Genomic DNA, 6051 nt, shown 5'->3' with positions numbered 1-6051 from the left:
TGACCAGGAGTCATTAGTTTATTTTGTTTTGCATCCTTACGTACACACCCTGTTTTCCTAGATTTGGTAGGCAATATGTCTTCCGAATGTAAAGATGGAGTGGAACAATGTTCTGTCACACTTCAATGTGTCAAACTTTGTTTTCTCGAAATATTAGCTTGTTGCTGCATATTTCTCACACAATTTTGCAGCTGTTGAACATTGGATAACAAAGTGATTGCAAAGAGCCTTTCAGATTTATCACGGGGCGGTGGGGTATTTGCTTGTCACAGTAAGGGTGTGGGTTCGATTCCTCACATGGGTACGATGTGTGAAGCTTATTTCTGGTGTCCCCTGTCCTGAGATTACTGGAATATAGCTAAAAGCAGAACAAAACCCAACACAGTCAACTTCATCACGGCAGTGTTTGATCATAATTGATTGTTTGATAGGCTGGAATATTATCTGAGGAAATCTTTGATAGTAAACCATTAAACCTGTATCCCAACAATGTAGATCAGGGTTTATTGGGCAGGTACTGTCGGAATATTTGGTCCGCTGAAGATCCAGTGAAGATCCAGGTTAAAACAAGTCTTGGAAAAATAACTGGCCTTGAAGCAACTAATAGTAATGAGTGGTTAGGTCTGCTGACATCTTCAGACTATGTTTCACGTCATTGAATACAATGTAATTGGTTTCTTGACAAGGTGGATATGTTGTGGATGCCCTCTTGAAAATATGGAGGTGTAACACCTTGCTAAAATGTATGAAATTTTAGCCATTTTATGTTACTATACAATGGCTGTGAAGGATCAAAGGCAAGGTATTATTTTTGTAATAATCATGGTCATGAATTGAAAACTCATCATTGAACAAATTTCCCTTGAAAATGGTGGAGATTTCAGCAATATTGCCAGATATGACATTCCCTTCTGTCATCACAGGTGGGAGGTGGCTAAATATAACATTATTTTGCCATATACTGCAGCCATACACACTATCACATCCTCAGTAACAAACAACCTTGGAGTTCCGAATCTCTTTGCATTGATGGAATGAAAGAAAAAGTGTATCGAAGCGAGACGTGGTCACAAATATAATTGCTCGTGCTTTATTTTAAACCTCACATCAATGTCAGTTACCTGAGGGATGATCAGAAACATTATGTATTCTGGGATATGTTTTGTCTTCCTGTGTGAGTCAGATACCTGTGTGAGTCAGATATCTGTGTGAGTCAGATATCGATATTATATCCATTTATTTCCTGTCAAACTGAAACTTATGTACTGTCGAAATGAAGGTAGCAGATTATACTCTTCAGACTCATTGATTTGGTTGACATGTGTCATTGATGCTCATGCTGTTGATCACCACATTGTCTGGTCCCGACACGATTATTTACAGACCGCCGCCATATAGCTGGAATGTTGCTGAGTGTGGCGTAAAACTCACTCACAGATTATACTCTCAAACCATTCAGTGGGGAGAGCTTGCTGATTTTGAAATGCATGAAATACGTTGGAACTGTTGAGACAGTTTGTCAACATATCAATTCAGCTCAGTCATGTTAGTGAGTGGTTTTGACCTTACAGGCATTTGTTGGGTATGTCTGCATACACATAGAAACAAATTAATGTTTCATGAGTTTTTTCTAATTTATCTGCAAATTTGTTTATGTAGAATGGCCTAGGTTTGAAAGTTGCAAGATTAATGTTTTCAAATTTCATTTATGTAAGTTTTACTTTTCCCTCAAAGGATTGAAAGATTAGCTTTTATTTCTGCTTTTATTTCTGCTGTGAGGAGACACTAAGACAGAACAGGACAATCCACTAACTTGTATCGGCTTAGAGGAGATACATGTACGTCAAAACCTTACCTGAAGTAACCTGTGTCTACGTATGAACATCAAAAATGTCACTTTTCACATGAAAGAGAAATTTATATGTATTTGTGAATGACGACATAATATATCATATCCCCAGTGAGAAATGTTTGTGGCATCTTTGAGTTTGAATCCCAGGTGCCTACTGTTTGTGACCCATGGGTTGTCAGTTCCTGTAGAAGACTTGTGGGTTTCATATAAGTGGAACTAACTACCTAGCTACACTTTCTTCCAATTTATTGTGAGCATACCATAAATGTCTGCTCAAAATGGCATTTAACTCAAACCACTCACAATTTGCATATTTACCATAGTGTATTGATGTGAAAGAGGATATTTTTTCTCAGGTTTATTTTAATTAAATCACATCACATATCAGCTATCCGAAGAATGGTACGATTACCTCCCCTTACAGTTTCTGGAATTACCTGCCCTTACCGTGGTGTTGAGAGTTATGTACCCGTACGTTATTTCAAGAATTACTTCCTCTGTAAGTGGATTGGGAGCCACATCCTCTACCAGTTTACATGTATCTGTGGAAATCAGCGCAGGTGAAAATCAAGAATTTTGTTTTAACTTTTGGTTCTAATGTTGTACGATATGTATTGCTTCTTCCAAGTCAGTAATGGAGAGCCAGATCTGACATGGGGACTGTGATGTCAAGTATGTGTCGATGTGATGTCGTCTGCTAGTTTTGTACCATGCGTATCAGTAAGATGGATGTTACACATAAATTATATCTTGATGTATATACTGTCATGTTACTGTAAGTTACTGTGTGATATTTGTATGCCAGATGATTCATTTCACAACACACTTGTCTTGCAGAAGTATCATCAAACATTTCTGAAAGTAAAGTGTCATTTACTATGTCTGTGTTCTGTTGTTTTTGTTGGTGCTGTGTTATGAGATATTGGTTAGAATCGGTAACTGGCAACCCATGCTTGTCACAGGAAGTGACTGCCAGGATCTGGTGGTCAGGCTGAATAATGAGTGAGTTTAGTTAGAAAGATGTTCTGGCTATATTGCCTGACCACAGCATCAGCATCGATTTATGACGTGTCAACAAGCCTGACCACACGATCCTGTTAGTTGCCCCTTATGACAAGCATCGGTTACTGAAGACCAATACTAACCCAAATCTTCAGGTGTCTTAGGTTCAATGACTTGGTTCACGTGCCACATGGTATCCAGTTTCATAAATCAGGCAGTCATTAGATTGTAAGAAATCCAGTCTGGCCAAGACAAACAGCAAATACAATGCTTAATAACTGTAATACAGAAAATGAGACTTTTCATGTCTGGACATCATTGTATCCTTATTGCATAGATTCATACTATGATGCTGATCACTGGATTGTCTGGCCCAGATTCAATTATTTGCAAGCCACTGCCATATGGCTAAAATATTGCTGAGTGGAGGATAAACCAAGCAACCAATAAACCAACCAAGCCACCAAAACATAAGTATATAAACAAACAAAAACAATTAACTGTCTTTCATATACAGCAGGGTAGATATTAATCTACTGAAAGTTATAGCAAGCCACTCATCCTTTGCCAAAGATCATGCGCAAGTAAAGACTAGTGTCCTGGTACATAATGATTGTATTACCCACAGTCCACATGTACCGAGAGGCATTCAGTTCATGGGCCCAGTGTGGGCCCACTTGCACAAAACGATCTCAGCATAACAACTATCTTAAGCGTATGTTGAAGAATGGGAGTTAGAGATCGCTTTGAGCAAGTGAGCCCAGGTGCTTGAAAGTCAATGTGTGGATGTATCCTGACATACTCATTGCTCATCATTATCAGAGAGCACAGCAATATTGCCTTCTGTGGAGTGCAACAAGTGAAAGTACATTTCATCCTATGTCAAAGACTCAGACTAAAGAATCAACTGCACTGTGTTGTAGATCCTCTACCTGAAAATTTTATCACCCAAGTTATTTTTCATTTTTGAGACCATATTTTGGTAGTGTAATGAAATTACAAGGACCGACTGTGTAGTTTGCTTTTAAGGGGTAGAATAACAATATGTGGATAAACAACTTCTTTACTATCATGTTATAGTGTGAGCGACATTTCAGTGAAAGGTGCTTGATAACAGTGTTATAACCTACACCAAAACATCTCTCTTACGATAAAAAGGAAGCTGTTATCCATATATTGTTTTCCTCCCTTAATGTTCCTCCTTCTTAATGTCTGTCTAAGAATGTTACGAATCTACCTTCAGCAATATCAAGGCAAATGATTGATAAATGATCCACTTTCCCTGGGAATGACCACTGTGGGACAAAGGACAAAAACTAGTGTACAGTATCAACACTTTAGTCTATTGGTTACAATATACATATATGATGAAGACAATCTCATTGGTAGACCAGTATATTGGACAGCTCACTGCTGTCAAGGTTAAGACAATTGATTTCATGACGAATGCTTCACATCACATATCTCGCCAGTAGCTCTCGGAGGAACATTGGGGTTCTGCAGTATCTGACAACATAGACAAAGTGCTCATACTGATAGAAAGCATACTGATTTCATCTGGTCCTATTCATGGTTTTAGCAGTTGCTCAGAAATATTACAGCTCAGTAACAGACCTGCTCAAAACAGGTTAAAAAGACCCCAAATAAAAGCAACCCACTACCAATAAATTGACTACAGTCATATGAAGGAATTGGGTGTTCCTCAACTTCTTTTGAGTGATATATAACTAAGGTTAACTAAGATAATTTTACGATATGACCAAATGTCGAGTGATGATGCCAAAGTTCAAGCTCTTGATCATGACATGGACTCATGGCACAGATCTGGACAGTAATCACAGAGCTGAGACATCTAAGCCACCCACACACTTTACCCACACAGGAAGTGATCTTCAACATGACGAAGGAACACTTTGATAATCAAAAGCTATACACTAAATACTTGAAAACTTGAGAAGAGACACACAGTCTATATTGTCAGATGTGGAGCAGTAGCACCTGTGGTTATCAGCAACAGTTCTATATGCCGCTTAACACATGCATTCCTACATGTAGAATAAACTGTATGGAGGTTAGTCATCAAATGAACACGTTTGCAACCTGGTAGAAAATTGAAAATGACTTATATGGAACATGCAGGATGTTTCAGGTAATCACCTTTCTTGCATGAACAGGTCTAATGTTGTCAACGTGTGGGTAACCTCCCTTTGTCAACATCCATTTGACCTCTGACATTCAACATGCATGGTTTGAACTAGCACCTTGTCTAGGTCCTAAACGCCCGAGGTGCTGATTTTCATGAATGTGGTTGATGTAGTCAAATATGGGACATACATACTTTTTCAGGACCATGATGAAATGTCATGTAAATGTCTGTGGTAATATATGGTACTTCAGTTTGAGAGGGAAACAAAATATAATTTTAATAACTGGAAACTATGGTAAGTCACTTTGATGACGTCTAAATTATAGTTTTCAATTAAGTAGTACCTGATTTTAATTTGAAAAGTCTTATAACACACTCTCTGAATTTCATGGTCAGAAAGAACATTTAACAGCTGAATACAACCCCCTGGTTCTCAGAACTTAACACTACAAAAACTAATTTTAGGACTTGAGGAATCATGTCAAATGGCGTACAAGGATTCATATTCCAATAGGATAAAACAAGACATGTCTGTACTGTAAATAAAATTTGAATTCTGTATGTTTTTTTGTCTTTTACATTCATCTTCTCTCACAACAGCATTTATATGAAATTAACATTGATATACACTGGCAGTAGCTGTCAATCACAATCTGAAACGGAATAAAATTGATAACTGTAATAGAGGGTAACACAGTGAGGTATATTAATTCTTCAGGGTCACTGGAAATCCACAAGTCCACAGTGATGTCCTTACAGAATTTATGTATCAGGAGCATACCACATTTAAAAATAGAAATATTTATGTCTTTCCATCACAATTTATGTGCACCGTTTTTGTTGAAGCCTACATTTAGATCAACGGTAAACCTGATTATTTCTAAAATGTATGTAGAATAACATGCATCATACGCAACAGTGGTCATCATCTTTTGTCATGTACCAGTTGTACTAATACAACCAAGCAGGTACATATACTGTATCCTGCTGTTAACACTGTATGGTAGCAACTGTCCTCTACATTTTACCATTACCTTTCATCCATGAGTTA

This window comes from Haliotis asinina, chromosome 8 (genome assembly GCF_037392515.1).
Source record: "Haliotis asinina isolate JCU_RB_2024 chromosome 8, JCU_Hal_asi_v2, whole genome shotgun sequence".
NCBI classification, from domain to species: Eukaryota; Metazoa; Mollusca; class Gastropoda; order Lepetellida; family Haliotidae; genus Haliotis; species Haliotis asinina.
Note: the sequence above shows the minus strand (reverse complement) of the source record.